Here is an 18,746-nt window from a genome sequence, read left to right on the forward strand (position 1 = left end):
GGTGACTTCGTGAGCTAGATGCCCATCTTCGACGAATGGGGGCCGCGCCCTGGTGGCCTCCAGCGGCCTCGCGAGAACCCAGTGGTGGTGGTCGCCCTCGCAGCCGTCCGGGACGACTCTTCCTCAAGAGGCGGGGCGGGGAGGCATGAGCCTCCGGAGGCCGAGGGTGCCCCCGCCGAGGCGACAGCACTGGGCGGCGCTCATGAGGGAGCGGCCCCCGAGGCCCGTGCTACCGCAGCTGAGGGTGGCGAGCGACCGTTCGCAGTGCCTGCGGCTGAGGCCCCCGAGGCCCCAGCCGCTCTTCTTGGTGAGGCGACCGGCATCGCGCATCAGGCGGACGCCCCCGGCGCGAGTCGCCTCGATGCTTCCTCTTGGTCGCAAGTTGACCCCTGCGCTCAACTCTTGGGTCGCTTCCGTGTGGACTTTGAGGCCCTCCGGAAGAGAAGGGAGGCCCTGGGAGATGATTACCCTTGCCGCCTGCTGAAGCGTAGGAAGTACTTCGCCATCGATGAGTAAGCCTTCTCCCTTCCCTATTCCTGATTCTTCTGTTGCTTGTTTTGATCCTTGCTCTGCAAGGCCCTTCCTTCCGAGCTCACGGGGGTGGATGAGGAGCCATCCCCCTCGCCTCCGCCCTGTCCACCGTCTTCGATCGTTCCGAGCAGCCGGGCCCTTCTGGTGAGGCCGGTTGGTGAGACAAACCATCCCGAGGCGCTACGCGGTCCTGCGCTTCCCGCGGTCTTCCTTCACGAGCCTTCTCGTGGCATGGCCAGCCTGTCGTGGGCTTCTCGTCTGGCCGTGGACCATGATTGGCTGGGGTACTCCCGGCGCTCTTCACTTGGAGATGGACTGGCTTTAGGTCGGGCCTCCGACACGGCGCGCCCGGTCATCTTGAGGGCGCCAGCCCCCAGCCCCCTGCCCGAGAGGGGAGTGCTGATCCGAGCCCCACGGCGCTTGCTTGGGGCAGATGATGGTGTGGAAGACGTACTTGAGCGTGCTCGGGAGCGTCGTGCTCTTTGCCAAGGGTTCCTCCAGAGGGCGGTTGACGCGGTGAGCCTGCTTGGTGAGGAACTCGCTGATGAGGACGTGCGCCTTGAGGCCGAGGGCCTTCAGCTGGTTGCGGAGAGGCGCGAGCTGGAGGCGGCTGCCGCCCTCGCGCACCGTTGGCGCGATCTTGATGATGAGGAGTCCAAGGCGTCGCTGGCGGCCTCTCGGGAGGCCCGTTCCCAGGCCGTCGAAGAAGCCCGGGAAGTTGACCGGCAATGAGAGGCCACGGAGGAGCGGGCATGGGAACTCCTGGCCCGGTGCCGCTCACTGGAGGAGCAGGTGGAGCTGCATGAGGCGGCCCTTGCGTCGATGAAGGTGGTCTCCGACGACCCTGCAGAGCTCCAGAAGCGTGAGGAGGTGCTGACGCTGGAAGCCGCCGAACGCGCGCGCGAGCACGAGCGCCTGGAGACGAGGGAGCGCTGGGTGACACAGGTGGAGGACGATGTCGCTGCGCGGGAAGCCCGTGTCTCAGAGGAGGTTGGACGTCGGGTGGCGATGGCGTGCCTGAACCTCAAGCGCGAGTTCGCGGAGAGGCTGGAGTTGGTTCGGACCGAGGCCGAAGGTAGGACCACCGTCCTGAGGACCAAGCTGAAGGAAGCGACGCGGCGGGCTGATGCCTTGCAGGCCGCACTCGAGGCGGCGCAGGGGGAGTCAACTACTTCCCACGCCGAAGTGCTTCTTCTTCGCCAACAGGTGCGGACGAGATGCGTCAGCGGCGGCTCTTGGAACACGAGCACGCCCCCATGCTCACCACGCTTCGGGAGAGGGCCAACACGGCCTTAGGTAACATCTGCGAGGCGGCTGTCGGCGAGCCGCGTGCCATTAACTACGCCGGCAACCTTTAGTTCTTCACTGACATCGTGATGCAGCTGGAGGCACGGTCGGTTCGTGCCAACAGGTTGGTGGAGGAGAGGAGCCGAGCCCTGCTCGGGCGCGCCTTTTCCCGCGTCTTCAGCCATCTCCGGAACATGGATTCGCACTTTGACTTTGACACTGCCATCGCCCCAGTCCCCCAGGTCGTCCGAGACGACCTAGCATATTGGGTGGAAGACAACGTGGACGCCCTTGTCAGGGCCTTCGCTTCGGACGACGATGGCGTGGTTGTGGCCGCCGACGAGGGCGGCGTGGTGAACGACCCTGACGCCGCTGGCGACAATGCGGAGGGCGATGGGGAGGCCAGCGATGCCAGCGACAGCTCGGGCAGCGTTCCTGAGGATGCATTGGGGGATTTATCCGACTGACAGCACGTTGTTCCTGTTTCCTTATCCTGCATGAATAGAACTCGGGCTTTTGTCCTGATGGTTGTGAGAGCATTTTGGGAGGGGGTGCCCCTCATGTAAAACCAATGTTTTAGCGCACTAGTTAATGCTACATCGCCCAAAGGCCTGTGCCAAGTGGTTGGCTAGGTGATGAGTCGGCTGGTTAGTTTACCTTTGCCCCGTGCGGGTCCTGAGATAATTTGTGGGAGGCTGTGGTGCCTCGAATACCTCCTGATCGAATCCGTAGGATCTGTAGTGAAAAACCTCCTGAGGGGATATGACGGCGGTAGTCTGGGCTGCACGCAAGCTAGGCCAGACCCGGCTCGCGAGGGGCTCACGAGGGGAGGCAGCTGAGGCGAGGTTGTAACCGAAACGCGAAAGATTGCTCGAACGAGACTAAGCACCCCTTCCCCAACACACGCAAATCTCAAATTCGAGTTCAACTTAAATCCAGCAGGGGAAAGCAACAACCAAGGGAAAAGCAATGAAAGCAAACAAAAGGCTGCGTCCGGCACCTAGTCTAGTCTTGGACGTCTTCTCACCAGCGCCGAGCTAAGTGCTGCCACTGGGCGTGGGAGGGAGCCCCAGGGCCTGAGGCCGGCACCCCTGAGACTCCGGGGCGTGTACAGCCCCACTCATTATTACGTGAGAGTGTCATGGGGCGGCGAGCTTCACAGGCACTGGGCCTTCTTCACAGGTACCGGCCTTGCTTCATATCGCCAGACGAGGGCCCCGCCTTGCGCCACACTCTAGTGCCATCAACGACGACCGGAAACCAGGACGCCGCCGATGGGGTAGAGCGCTCGCCAGCGGTTCCCCCGACGACCACGGGTCCTCCGCCAGGGGCAGGCCTTGAGGCACCTCCCCAATGGAGGGCCTACCTCCTGGGAACGCCCTGCTCCGAATGCCGCGGTGGTGATGTCGGATCTCGTCCCTCTCCTGCAGACCCCGACGCCCTCCTCCTGAGGGGTAAGAGACTGCTGGAGCGGGGCAGCTGCTCGCTGTGGCGACCTGCACCTCCTGCGACCCATGATTAGTGTATGCCTGCTCCTAAGGGATTAGTGGTACCCGATAATCGTCGCTTCTAGCGTGGCCGGCAGGGCCATCCCGGGGTTCCTGGAAGAGCTCAGCTTCTGGCGCCTCGTCCCCCCAGCTTGGGCTGAGGAGCGAGCCTTGTTCGCCCTCGCGCGGGTGCCCTTGATCCATCATGTGGGGCACGTACTCTCCCGAGACCGTTACCCCGAAGGCTGCGCCATAGGGCTTCGCGTGCCATGCAGCTCTGCTTGACGTGCCAACCTGGTGATGGTAGCGCGGCGGCCCATGGGGGCCGTGGGTCGCGACGAGTCCTTCTTCACTGGCGGGGAGCGGAGTCGGTGCTGCTGCCGGCCCTGTGCTGACAGCTTCGCTGGTGTTGGAGTAGCCTTGGAGCCCGCGGTTGCATGTGGGGCCCCCGCGCGGGCCGCCCTGGGCCTGAGACAGGAGCTGAGTGCAGAAGGGGTGAGCCCCCGAGGCGGCAAAGCCCAGGAGCTCCGCCACCCGCTCTAGCAGCACGTCGCGGCCGCCTTCCATCAATCTGCACTGCAGCAGCTCTCGGGCCACTGTGAGCGCAGCCCTTGAGTTCACCTGCTCCCGACGGGTGTACGGCGTTGTGGCCGCGGCGTGGTTGGAGGCCCTTGCTGCCGACCGCGTCTGCCGCAGCGTTAGAGCTGTCGAGGCCTGTCCGCGTCGCCCGCGGCCCGCAACGCCCTGCGGACCGCGAGCTGCCTGGGGCATGGGGTCGCCCGGGGCGAGCCGCTCTGTGCGGGCGGGCCATGCCGCCCAGGGATCAGGGTTGCCCGCCTGGTCGCCGGACATGGTGATGACGATGCGACGGGACGCGGAGTGGCGGAAGGTGGATCCCGGCGCACCCCTACCTGGCGCGCCAAATGTCGGATTTCGGGTTCCGGCAGACCCTTGAGGTTCGAACACTGGGGTGCGCGCGGAGATTCGACCCTCTACCGGCTTGCTCCTCGCCGAATCGCTAGGATCTAAACTACCAAACAGAACAACACAAGAGACACAAGATTTATACTGGTTCAGGCCACCATTGTGGTGTAATACCCTACTCCAGTGTGTGGTGTGGTGGATTGCCTCTTGGGCTGATGATGAACAATAAAAGGAAGAACAGCCTTGCGAGGGTCTGTTCTTGGCTGGTGCTGCTTGGTTCCGGCTCTTGGATTCTTGATCGGGTCTAGCTCAGGTCTTGCTGCTAGATGCCTCTACCCTGGGGGTGGCTAGTCCTATTTATAGGCAAAGGCCCTGGGCCTCTTCCCAAATATTGAGCGGGAAGGGCGCCAACAATTGGCCATTTTGAAGGGGAACAGCGGGTACACTTATCCTGACTAAAGTTGGTCCTCGCCTGTCAAAGGCTCTAGTGGTGACGCCGGCTTGGGCTCCACAATGACTTCTTCCCTGCTGTTGGGCTGGTCTTGGTCTTGTTGCACCGAAATGGATGTCTTTGCTTGATGCTCTCGCCTGCGCTTGCTCCCTTTGCACCAAAGAGGAAAGGAGGACATTGCGCGGGCTGGCGCCCGACTGGCGCCCTTGGTCGTCATGGCTTGCGTCATGGGCACCTCGCGAGGTACCCCGCCTTGAACTCTCTGCCTCCTCGTGAGCCAGCCTGACGAGGCCGTGCTTGAGGAAGCTCCTTGTCGTCCGCCCCGCGAGGCTTGGCCCCTCGCGAGGGTCTTGAGCTTGTGTTGATGAAGATGGGCCGCGCTGGGCCCCCTTTGAGCCACACCGTAGGCTGCAGGCAGGCAAGTCTGGGGACCCCCATTCCCAGAACACCAACAGTGGGCTTGCTTTTAAGCTCTGACATAGACTCTTTCCGATGTTATGATAAATTGCAATTGCTTCAATGACTGAGATTATAGTTGTTGGTGCCCAATAAGGTTTCTGATTCATATTTTGGCTTTGTGAAAAGATCATCACTTGAACATAAGTAATCATATGACAAAATCTATATATGTTGCTGTTATGAAATAATCTTGATGCCTTCATGTCCGTATTTTATTTTTATCGATGCCTCTACCTCTAAACATGAGGACATATTTATTGTTATCGGCTTTTCGCTTGAGGACAAGCAAGGTCTAAGCTTGGGGGAGTTGATACGTCCATTTTGCATCATGCTTTTATATCGATATTTATTGCATTATGGGCTGTTATTTCACATTATGTCACAATACGTATGGCTATTCTCTCTTATTTTACTACATGAAGAGGGAGAATGCCGGCAGCTGGAATTCTGGGCTGGAAAAGGAGCAAATATTGAAGGCCTATTCTGCGCAACTCCAAAAGTCCTGAAACTCCATGGAATACCTTAAAATAAATAAAGAAAAATCATCGCCAAAGATGAAGGCCAGGGGGCCCACACCCTGCTCACGAGGGTGGGGGGCGCACCCCCCCTGGGCGCGCCCCCCTACCTTGTGGGCCCCCTGGTGGCTCTCCGACGTCCATCTTCTCCCATATGAAGTCTTTCGATGAGAAAAAAAATAGAGGAGAACCTTTCGGGGCGAGACTCCGCCGCCACGAGGCGGAACCAATCTAGGGCTCCGGAAGAGCTGTTCTGCCGGGGACACTTCCCTCCGGGAGGGGGAAATCATCACCATCGTCATCACCAACGCTCCTCTCATTAGGAGAGAGCAATCTCCATCAACATCTTCACCAGCACCATCTCATCTCCAGAACCTAGTTCATCTCTTGTATCCAATTCTTGTCTCCAAGTCCGGGATTGGTGCTAGTAGGTTGCTAGTAGTGTTGATTACTCCTTGTAGTTGATGCTAGTTGGTTTATTTGGTGGAAGATCATATGTTCAGATCCTACATGCACATTACTACCCCTCTGATTTTGAACATGAATATGCTTTGTGAGTAGTTACGTTTGTTCCTGAGGACAAGGGAGAAGTCTTGCTATTAGTAGTCATGTGAATTTGGTATTCGTTTGATATTTTGATAAGATGTATGTTGTCTAACCTCTAGTGGTGTTATGTGAACGTCGACTACATAACACTTCAACATTATTTGGGCCTAGAGGAAGGCATTGGGAAGTAATAAGTAGATGATGGGTTGCTAGAGTGACAGAAGCTTAAACCCTAGTTTATGCGTTGCTTCGTAAGGGGATGATTTGGATCCATATGTTTCATGCTATGGTTAGGTTTACCTTAATAATTTTGTTGTAGTTGCGGATGCTTGCAATAGAGGTTAATCATAAGTGGGATGCTTGTCCAAGTAAGGGCAGTACCCAAGCACCGGTCCACCCACATATCAAATTATCAAAGTACCGAACGCGAATCATATGAGCGTGATGAAAACTAGCTTGACGATATTCCCATGTGTCCTTGGGAGCGCTTTTCCTATTATAAGAGTTTGTCCAGGCTTGTCCTTTGCTAGAAAAAGGATTGGGCCACCTTGCTGCACTTTATTTACTTTTGTTACTTGTTGTTCGCTACAAATTATCCTATCACAAAACTATCTGTTACCACTTATTTCAGTACTTGTAGAGAATACCTTGCTGAAAACCGCTTATCATTTCCTTCTGCTCCTCGTTAGGTTCGACACTCTTACTTATCGAAAGGACTACGATAGATCCCCTATACTTGTGGGTCATCAGGAGGCCGTCCTTTTCTTTTTTTCCTGCAGGGGGGGAGTGGATTTCTTCTTCCTCCTCTTTCTCGTCGTCTTCGGCGGAGGAGTGCACCTCGGCGTCTTAGGATGTCATGTCCGAAGTGCCCTTGCGGCGCAGACCACTTCTGGTCCCCTTGGCCTTCTTCTCCGGCACCTCATAAGGTGCCGAAAACAACATCTTTGTCAGGAGCGGTGTTTCTGGGCCTTCGGGCAATGGAGCCGAATAGTCAATCCGCTCCGCTATCTCTGTCCAGTCCTGAAATAATTGATAGGGAGACTTAGATGCCTTCCTCGAATATGCGAGTAAAGGGTACACCTTGAAAACATGAGAGAACTTACCGGATTAGCAGGGTGAGTTAGGTCATGCCCACTAGGGATGAAAATGAAGAGGAAAGTTTCCACTTTTCCGGAGGAAAAACGGAAACGGAGAGGAAATATGGAAAGAGAAATGGAAATTTGCAAAATGGAAATGGAAATGAAATTTTTTATGCGGAAACGAAAACAAAAACGAAACGGTGTTTTCCGGTGAAATAGACGTGGAAACGGAACTTTCCGTTTCCATAAATACGGAATTTCCATTTCTACTATAGGTCTACGACTGCTTCGTAGCCCAACTACCAAACAACAAATAATGAGACAATGAGTAGAATGGGCAGAATGGATCATTTGAGGAGCAATTTTTACTACCAGACACGTACTAACTAGACCCTATACGGAATTGTCATGTACTACTACAATACTATCCTATGTTGCTAACATAACCATATTATTTTGTAGTCATGTTAACAATTTATTTTTTTGGTTTTTTGTCTATATTTATCTATGATTCAAGGGGGTTTATGTTCTAGTCAACAAACCATTTTGTTTCTGTGTCCGCTCTGTATTTGCTCCGTGTCTGTTTCCAGTAGTATTTGTTTCCGTATTCGTTTCCAGGGTTTCTGTATTCATTTCCGCTTCTGCAAAAAAATATGAAAACAAATATGGTAGCACCCGGTTCCGTCTGTTTGCGCGCCGTTTTCATCCCTAATGCCCACGATACTTGTCCGTGGCCGGCGGCACCTCGTTGGACTTAATTAGCACCTTCCAGATTTCTTCGTGCGTCGTGTTGAAGAGCTCTAATAGGGTTTGGTGCTTGGCCGGATTAAACTCCCACAGATAGCAAGTCCAGCTTTGGCACGAAAGAATCCGGCGGACAAGCATAACCTGGATTACGTTGGCGAGCTTGACTTTCTTGATTATCATGCTCTGGACGCACGTCTAGAGCACCGTCAGCTCGTTCGAAGAGCCCCAGGCCTAGCCTTTCTCTTGCCAGGAGGTGAGCTGCATCGGGACTCCGGATCGGAACGAGGGGGCCACCGCCCAATTGGTGTCGCGCGGCTCAGAGATGTAAAACCACCCCGACTGCCACCCTTTGACAGTTTCCACAAAGGAGCCTTCGGGCCAGGTGACATTAGGCATCTTGCCCACCATGGCGCCTCCGCACTCTGCTTGTTGGCCACTCACAACCTTTGGCTTCACATTGAAGGTCTTCAGCCATAGGCCAAAGTGAGGTGGGATGCGGAGGAAGGCCTTGCACACGACAATAAATACGGAGATGTTGAGAATAGAGTTGGGGGCCAAATCATGGAAGTCCAGCCCGTAGTAGTACATCAGTCCGCGGTCGAACGGGTGGAGGGGGAATCCCAGCCCGCGGACGAAGTGTGTGAGAAACACCACCCTTTCCTGGGGCTCCGGGGTGGGGACGATTTGTCCCTTGGCTGGAAGTCGATGAGTGATGTCCTTGGCCAGGTACTCGGCCACCCGGAGCTCCTTGATGTCCTTCATCTTGATGGAGGAGGCCATCCACTTGCCTCCTGCTCCGGATCCAGACATGATTGGAGTGCTTTTTGGGGCAGAGAAGGCGAGAGCTTGGGCGCTGGACTCGAGAATGGATGGGCAGAGGAAAGAGAAGGCGTGGGTGAACAAGGATGAATCCTTATCCCTTTATAAAGGCAGTAAAAGTCATGCGCCTCCCTGCTTGCCTTAAAATTTTCCTATTCCCCAAGCGTCGTGCAGATGACACAGTTGGGTTACCCATGCTCGTATTAATGAGAAACCCGTGATAAGGGGACATGATCTCTGCTTCGACAAGACGTGCCAATGAAACCGCACCTCGAAATACGGAGCGGCAGGCTAAAAACGATTTGAATAATGATCGGGCAGTGGCGTGATGTCACGCTACCAAAAGTTGTCGATGGATTGGACTCGTGAAATATTATACTCTCTACGGTTGTGTGTGGTACTTGTTTTGCAGAGCCAGACATGTTTTCTATGTTCAGAAGGCTATGTTGGAGTATACGGAGAAGGAACCCGCATTGCAATGCCGAAGACAATCTCCGCTCCGGACTCATCGTCATTGAAGCCTGGTTCAGGGGCTACTGAGGGAGTCCTGGACTAAGGGGTCCTCGGACAGCCGGGCTGTATACTTGGTCCGGACTGTTGGACTATGAAGATACAAGATAGAAGACTTCGTCCCGTGTCCGGATGGGACTCTCCTTTGCGTGGAAGGCAAGCTTGGCGATTCGGATATGTAGATTACTTTCTCTGTAACCGACTTTGTACAACCCTAGCCCCCTCCCGGTGTCTATATAAACCGGAGGGTTTAGACTTCTAGGGTTTAGCCACAACAATCATAACCTCATAGGCTAGACTTCTAGGGTTTATCCATTACGATCTCGTGGTAGATCAACTCTTGTAATACTCATATTCATCAAGGTCAATCAAGCAGGAAGTAGATTATTACCTCCATAGAGAGGGCCCGAACCTGGGTAAACATTGTGTCCCCTGCCTCCTGTTACCATTAGCCTTAGACGAACAGTTCGGGACCCCCTACCCGAGATCCGTCGGTTTTGACACCGACAGTTTCCACCTCGGTTCTCTCACGTCCATGACGTCTTCCATGTGTTGCAACTTCGTCAATGCTTCAAGGATCCGGAACGTGAAGTGGATCTGGGACTGATTGAAGTGCAAGATGACCTCACTTATAAAGAGCATCTGATCTGCATTCTTGAAGAAGCTGAACGTCAAACCCGCCAGAAGGTTACTAAGTTCCTCAAGTTGCAATGGTCAAATCATACTAAAGATGAACCCACTTGGGAACGCGAGGATAACCTCCGTGCTGAATACCACGATCTTTTCCCTTCTACCTCTTAATACTCGGGACGAGAGTTTCTTTTTGAGGAGGAGAGTTGTAACACCCATGTGTAATGATGCTACAGTAACCCCTGGGATTAAGTTAATCATTTTGCTAAACAAGTCTCTCTCATTTAAAATTCTAGTTGAATTCAATTTCAAATTCTGAGTGAAATTTAAAATTGCTCAAACATGAAAACTAAAATGTTCATCATGTGCCAAATAATCCATAACTAATATTAGTGGTGAACCAACATTTTTGCAAAATGTCTAAGTGGCCTAAACTACTTAAAATAGTGACCTAAGCGATAAATTAAATGCCTTTTTAATTTAAAAAGTTGCAAACTTTTTCAAAACCCTCACTATCTTTTTGTGGTTGTGCACAATAATTCTTTGAAATTGTTTTGACCAGTGGCATATTTTTGCAATGTCAATGGTGGCGAAAATAAAAAGCAAACGCTGCTGGAAAAAGAAAAACAAAAAAAGGGAAAAAGAAAAGGAAAGAAAAAGGGTGGGACAGCCCCTGGCCTCCCCTTGGGCCTCGGCCATCCCAACAGGCCCAGCTGGCCCGGCCCACCTGCCTCCCAGTCGCCTCCTCCCCTCGCACTGTTCCCCGACCCGAGCCGCTACAAGGGCTCGTAGCCGCCCAACCACCCGGCCGGCAACGCCAAGGGTGGATAAGAGCCCCCCTCCGGCTCCTCGAGTCCTCCCCACCTACCTCCACCCACTCCCCACTCGCCCACTTGCCCCCTCTCTCCCTCGTCGCCTTCTCTCTCGCCCAGATCCACCACAGCCACCACCGCAGTCGCCATGGACGGCCTCGTCTGCGTGGCCATCATGCACCTCGCCAGCTAAGATCATGCCAGAAGCCTCGCCTGCTTCCTCTCCGTCGGCTCCGACTACCGGTGCAAGCTGGGCGACGCTGCATCGCCGCATCTCTGTCATCCTCTTCCTCGGACCCGCCAGATGCCGTCGTTGATCCCGTCGCCTCCATTGCATCACCATCTTCCCCGGGCCTTCCCTGCAACGGTAGTGAGCCACTGCCCTCCTCCTCCTCCCGTTAGCTTGTCATAGTCGACGTCTCCCTCTGCTGCCTGGCGTCGTGCTCTGCCTGCGCCTCGCTAGCACGAGTGCCCCTCCCCCTCTGCTACTGCTTTGTTACTACCGTCGTTAGGTCCCGCATGCCGCGCGCGCTCGCCTAGCCCCGAGCCAGCCACCCCGGCCGCGCTCTGCGCACCCGCCGCCCTACTACTCCGCGCCCCGAACAGCCGTGCGTAGCGCCATCCTAGCAAGCTCCGACCGCCACCATCCGCCATGGCCGCTGCACTCCCGTTGCCCGAGCTCGCCCGTGCCCGCCTGCCCTACTCCCGCGCGTCCACGCCCTCCAGCGCTCGTGCTCGACCGTTCGCTGCCGGTCACGCCCCTCCCGCATTGCTCACGCTCGTTCCACCGCCTCGCCTGCTTCGGTCGCCACCTCCCCGCTTGACCTCACCGCTGCTCCGGTCGCCCACCGCCCCAGCCGAGGCCGCAGATGGATACACGACACTGCCCCGTCCTGTAGCACCCGCCCACGCACAAAATGATCGTCGGAATGGCGATTCCGGTGAGGTCCGGCGCCCCTCCGCTGCGGGAACACTCGTCAGGGATCCCCAAACGCCAGCGCCGACGTGGATGTCCGGGTCCACCTCGCTAGGTCACTGCCCAGTGGCCCCTGGGGCCCGGCTGGCCCTGTTGACCCAGTCAATGGCTGACTGGGCATCGCCCAGTCACTGCCGGTGGGTCCCCCGTGGGCCCCATTGACTGGTCAACTAGTCTGTTAACTGCTGATGTAGTAATGACATCATATTGTCCTTTTCTGTCGAATGAAGTAGTTAAAATAATTATAGAATATGTTTAAAACTGAGAAAAGTAATACTAGAAATTAAACCGTAGCTCCGATGAAAATGTTTTATATATGAAAGTTGCTCGGAACGATGAGATGAATCTGATCGTGTCCTCTGTTTCCATGTCAGAACCCTCTAGATAGGTGAACCCGTAACTTTTAGCCTGATTCAGGTAGATGAATAGTGCATATACACCGGCTAATAAATCCAACTTAAAACCTGAAATAACTAATATGACTTAGACATATCTTTAGGCAACCCTCACTTCACGTTAGCATAGCATACTCTGTGTTGCATATGATTGATGTGTATTTGTTTGTTTCCTCCCCCTCTTCTCTCTCGGTAGATCCCGGTACCGACGTAGACCTCGTGACCAATGCAGCTCCGGAGATCGACGACAGCATTGACGACCCTGCCTTTGCCGCAGAGCAACCAGGCAAGCAAACCCCCCTAGTTCATTCCGATATCACCCATGTCTTTCCCTCTCTTGCTTGCATTAGAACTGCTACCGCTTTTGTATGATCCTATTCTGATGCATAGCCTATTTTTATTACCAGCTTTCATACCTGATCTGCTTATTCCAAACTGCTTAGTATAGGTTGGGTAGAGACCCATCACAGACCCCCCCCTCCTTGCCCCGACTGCCCTGCTAGATATCATAAGACCCGATACGGGATCAAAGACCAGTCCCTGGCACCTCACATCACTTCCCCCTTGGTGGCTCGAAACTATTGGGTTACTATCGAGTGCCGAGGGTGATACCTCGTCAGCACTTCTGATGTTAACCTTGTAGGTTAGTTCATCGGTTGTTGTCATCGAGGGTGATTCCTCCTTCACCACTCCCGATAACGACACCGTCGTGCAACTCCTCAAGAGTGGACCTCGAGGGTGATTCCTCCTTCGTTCGCGTTGGCGATAACATCAGGTGGAATTCCATCGAGGGTGATTCCTCAGGGTTCCCCCTTCGTGTTAGACACACGGTTACTATGATTACTATGACTTTACACTTAACCATGATACTAAAGACGGGTATGCCCTGAGGGGTACCCGCGCGAGCATATTTGTGAGTGATGTGGAGTCGGGTTGACCTAGAAGGTGCCCGCGAGATAACTATGTGGCGTAGCTGGGCATTCCCTTGCCGCAAGTCCACGAGACGGGGCGTCGGGGTCACATCGATCGTGAGTCTCTGCTCGTTACCGCACGCTCCTAATTCACTAACGGTTTGGATATTTGATCTGAGTAGGCCTTTGGCCTTTTTCGCACTAACCACTGATACGTCTCCAATGTATCTACTTTCACAAACACTTTTGCCTTTGTTTTGGACTCTAGCTTACATGATTTAAATGGAACTAACCCGGACTGACGCTGTTTTCGGTAGAACTGCCATGGTGTTATTTTTGTGCAGAAATAAAAGTTCTCGGAATGACCTGAAACTCCATGGAGTCACGTTTTGGAATTAATAAAAAATATGGGCCAAAGAATCAACGTAAGGGGGCTCACACCCTGTCCACGAGGGTGCAGGACGCTCCCACCCCCTGGGGCGCGCCCCCTGCCTCATGGGCCTCCTGGACCTCCACCGACCTCAACTCCAACTCCATATATTCACGTTCGGGGAGAAAAAATCCAGAGAGAAGGATTCATCAACTTTTACGATACGGAGCCGCCGCCAAGCCATAATCTTCCTCGGGAGGGCTGATCTGGAGTCCGTTCGGGGCTCCGGAGAGGGGAATCTGTCACCATCGTCATCATCAACCATCCTCCATCACCAATTTCATGATGCTCACCACCGTGCGTGAGTAATCCCATCGTAGGCTTGCTGGACGGTGATGGGTTGGATGAGATTTACCATGTAATCGAGTTAGTTTTGTTAGGGTTTGATCCCTAGTATCCATTAGGTTCTAAGATTGATGTTGCGATGACTTTGCCATGCTTAATGCTTGTCACTAGGGCCCGAGTTCCATGATTTCAGATCTGAACCTATTATGTTTTCATGAATATATGTGAGTTCTTGATCTTATCTTGCAAGTTATAGTCACCTACTACGTGTTATGATTCGGGAAACCTCGGAGTGACAATAGTCGGGACACTTCCTGGTGATGACCGTAGTTTGAGGAGTTCATGTACTCACTAAGTGATAATGCTTTGGTCCGATACTCTATTAAAAGGAGGCCTTAATATCCCTTAGTTTCCAATAGGACCCCGCTGCCACGGGACGGTAGGACAAAAGATGTCATGCAAGTTCTTTTCCATAAGCACGTATGACTATATTCGGAATATGTCGTGGATTTGTCACGGCAGATGTCCTAGTGAAAGGACTTAGTCGTGGAGCCATCGCTATGGGTTAACTTGAAGGGGTTAAAGCGGACACAAAGACACAAGGGTTTTTATACTAGTTCGGCCCCTTCGATGAAGGTAAAAGCCTACGTCTAGTTGTGATGGAATTGATGTGGTCTCGATGGCTAGGGAGCAAACAAGCTTCGCCTAGGCTTGAGTTGTTGTTGTCTGTCCTGAACCGCCGCCGGGTCGTCCCCTTATATACACGGGTGACGCCCGTCGGTCCGTGGAGTCCCAACTGGTTCATACTCGTATCCCGGTTGGTATCTCTCTATTCCTAACTTAAATACAAGTTTACATATCATGCCGGTTTACGGCTACAGTTTCTAAACCGACTACATGCCTTGGGCCTTCATCTGCTTATACTACTAATGAAGCTAACCCGGCCCAGGTAGGCCGGTTCACGCCTAGTGGTAATATCCCCAACATTAGGCCCCAGATTGATTTGAACTGGTTCATTTCAATCCTTCATAAAAATCTTTGTCTTCAACATCTTCTGGTAATTGGTAAACCGCCATGTCGTCATCATCTCTGGTTGCTGTAAACCGGCATGAAGTCATCACGAAGTTAATATTTACAACGCCTTCCTTTATTAATGGATCTGCAATACCCAAGTCATCAGCTCCACTTCTGAAATTTTGGCTCCTGGATTCGCGCGCCTGACCCACGTCTGTTGCCTTATAAATAGGACCGAAGGGTCATTTCTTTTTCTCCCCTTTGTCTCTTTCTCTTCGTCTTCCTCGCGTCGCCAGCCTCGGAGCTCCGTCGCCGCCGTTGGCCTCTGCATCGTCTTGGGCCGCTGCATCAACCTGAACGCACCAGAGCACTGCGGTAGCCTTCCGCGTCTTCTTCGTTTCTAGTAAGCCTTCTGTTCTTCTTGACATAGATCTGTTCTAGGGTTTCCTGTTCTTGCTGTGTTCATCGCTTGTTCATACTCGTACCCAGACTCCTGGATAAATCTGTGAACCCCTGCCCAGATTAGCAGTAGCCTTTTAGCATCTGCCTGTAGTTTCACGCTCAAGTCCATAAATCTCATCTACATATATGCCCATTGATTCACTTCCATTCCGCTTTATCCTTTTGAATATTTTTTGTTTTTCTGAACTTGCTTTAGATCCGTTGCTGCAATAAGACTTTGTGAAACCTGTTTCTGCATACTTAGCCATCTGCAATTGCCTTCAATGTTTAGATCAGGCGGTTAAACTTAATATAGAAAAAGTTAGTAAACCGGTATACACCATTAGTCCCCTTGTTGAACCGCCAGAATTCTTTATCCATATGATGCCACCTCGTAGAAATCCGGTTTGCATGTACTGCCTCCGGTTTAACATTGTTTAGACCAGCACCTTCTTTTATCCAACATATTCTTGAACCGGAATCACCTATTTCTTGTAGATCTCACCATGGCTAAACAAGTATATGAGTGCAATTGGGTTCCTTCTCGCGTCACAGAAACTCAGCTGGATGATTTAGTCTTGATCGGCACTTTAGACAACAAAGATACTATCCACTGGAGGGTTCCTGGTGATGAATGTCCTCCCACACCTCAAGAGGGAGAGGTTGTGATCTTTGCAGATCATTTAGCCCGGGGCTTCAAACCGCCCGGTTCTAAATTTTACCGGGATGTGTTAGCCAATTTTCAGCTCCGCCCGCAAGATATTGGCCCCAATTATGTTACCAACCTATGTCACTTCCAAGTGCTCTCTGAGGTATACCTTCAAGAGGAGCCTTCAGTTGAATTGTTTAGAGACTGCTTCCACTTATACCGCCGCACAGAATTCACTAATGGCCCTAATACCGAATTGGGCGGTATGGCAATTCAGAAAAGGAAAGAAATCACTTCTCCCCACGTCAAACTACACAGTCACCCCAAGGAGTGGAATGCAACATGGTTCTACTGCAAAGACACCTCCCCTGACAATGAAAATCCCTTTCCTGGCTTTCGTCCGGAGCGGCTCAGCAACACTCACCCCTTTCCACAAAGATTAAGTGCCAAGGAGAGAAGCAAATATGCTCCGCAATTGTCCAAGCTCCGAGCCTTCATGGCCAACGGCTTAACAGGAATAGATCTTGCACGTTGTTGGATATCATGGAGCGTACTGCCTCTCAGCCGGCGCTCCAGTTTAATGTGCAAGTATACTGATAGCGTCGATGACCCACTCCGACACACTAAAATCCAGCTCTCAGATGATGAAGTTACAGATGCCGTGAAGAAGATGTTGAACGAACCGGAACACCTTTGCGCTCAAACCGGCCTGCTCCCTTTCTGTGCTACCAACAAACCACCAGCTGTAAGATTTTGATTGTACTTTTTTACTGAACCTGTTATTGCTATCTCTGTCTGACATCAATTGCTGCTTAACCAGGGTGATAATCCATTTTGGAGCAAGAAGCTTCCGCAAGACAAACCGGAGAAAGCAGAACGGTCAACCCAACCAAAGACCAAGGTTATCAAGAAGCCGGCTCACAAAAGGAAAACCACCGCTTCATCTGATCCGTCTACTGATGATGATGTGGGTAACCCAGACCTTGAAGTAGAACTTGATTCACTAGGCTTACTTTTTACACGCCTTATTGATGATGATACTTGTCAGGACGACGCTGAAGCCAGTAATGCTGATGTTGTTGAGGTAACTATTCTTTCTTCCGATTCAGATCCTTTGCCTTTGCCAAAACTTCGCCAGGCAAACCGGAAAGTTAAATTTTCTCATCCTCTTGCTTACTTGGATCCCAAATTTCTTATGAAGACTCAGCAACATGAAGCTCGCCGCATAACCCGGCACAGCGGCCAGGTAGTTACCTCCGCCGGTTTACCAAACAGTCCGGTTCGAAAACGCCGCTCCGAGGTCTCCAACCTTTTTATTAATTTATATCCTAAAGAGGGTTTCATCCGTCAGCCTCTTAATCCGTCTGACTCCGATTATCAGGTTACTTCTCATTCATCCTCTGGTGAATCGTCGGTCACTCAACTGCCACCACTGAAAATGGTTCTTGGATAAGCTAGACTGAACATATGCTTCTGGTATACTATGTTATAACTTATACTGTTCCTTGACTCCTTGTTTCTCTTTCAGGGCTAAACCCAAACCGAGCAAGAAAGCCCGTCTGGATAAAGCGGTCGAGGAAGATGTTGCCCCTCAACAGGACAAAGCACCAGATCTTGAAGCGTTTGTTTATGGAGATGTTCCTAGTGACCCTCCTTTGCATGATGAGGCTGTTACTGACAAGAGGCCTATCAATACTTCAGTTCCTGCTAACGAGCCTACCAGCCCCATCCGGATTGAAAAATCTTGCAGTCCTTCAAAACCTGCCGATAAATCGACCGCGCCAACACAAACCGGCGAGTCCAAGGACGATGATGTTGTAATCACCGGCGTAGGTCGCTTTGAACCAGGGAATCCTGTCGCTTTGGCCAAGCATACTGTAAAAGAAGATTCTTCTGCCATGAACAAAGGCAAATGGGATGTTGATCTGGAAACATATGCTGCTCTGAGTGCCCAAGATCTTCATTCTGGTTACTTGAACCGGCTATATACTAGTCGTGACTGTGAAGCTGGCCTGGTCAAGATGATGAGAGATAAATTTGAGGTAACTTCCTTGTGCTTCTTCTTTCTTTAATTGCTGCCACTGTACTAATCCTCCTTGCCCCCCAAGGGCCGGTTTGTAACCTTCTTCAAACCGGGACTTGAATATAGTCCTCAATAGTTTGAAATCCATCAATATAGCCCCCAAGGGCCGGTTCAACTTAGCATAGTTAAATCGGGACTCCAATAAAGATTCTAACATCAGAATATAATTGAGCAAATAGCCATTAGCCCCCAAGTGCCAAGTTGAATACCTGTATTGAGCTTGGGACTTTGCGATTTAGTAATAGATGAAAACTGAAGGTGCATTAGCCCCCAAGTATCAAGCGTATAACTTGTTATGTGGTTGGTACTTCAAATTCTTGTACCGTTTGTTTAAAGCCAAGCACTGTCTTTATGCAGGCTGAAGTGAGGATCAAAGAGGACCGGATTACTGATCTGCAGCAAACTTTGAAGACCCAACAAGCTGAAACCGACAAGGCAAGGGAAGAATTAACCAGCGCTTTGAGCATCACAGAACAGCTGAAGGAGGGTTTCAAGAAGGAGTGGGCTGATTGGGCCACTGAGAAGGCCGCTTTAGTAAAAAGAGCTGAAAACGCTGAAGCTGCCCTTAAACCGGTGGTAGATGAGCTGACGACCGTAAAGCGGCAAGTGCATGCCATGACCGCTGCTATCTTTGGTAAGCTCCTTCTGGTTTGTTTGACAACTTTTTCCTTCTTATAATAGATCCGGTTTGTGATCGTTCCTGTATTGTTGCAGGCACACGCATTGGTCACTTAGGGTCAGATGTTCGGAAGAAGCTGAAGGCTG

This window comes from Triticum aestivum, chromosome 1B, assembly GCF_018294505.1.
Source record: "Triticum aestivum cultivar Chinese Spring chromosome 1B, IWGSC CS RefSeq v2.1, whole genome shotgun sequence".
Taxonomy (NCBI): Eukaryota; Viridiplantae; Streptophyta; class Magnoliopsida; order Poales; family Poaceae; genus Triticum; species Triticum aestivum.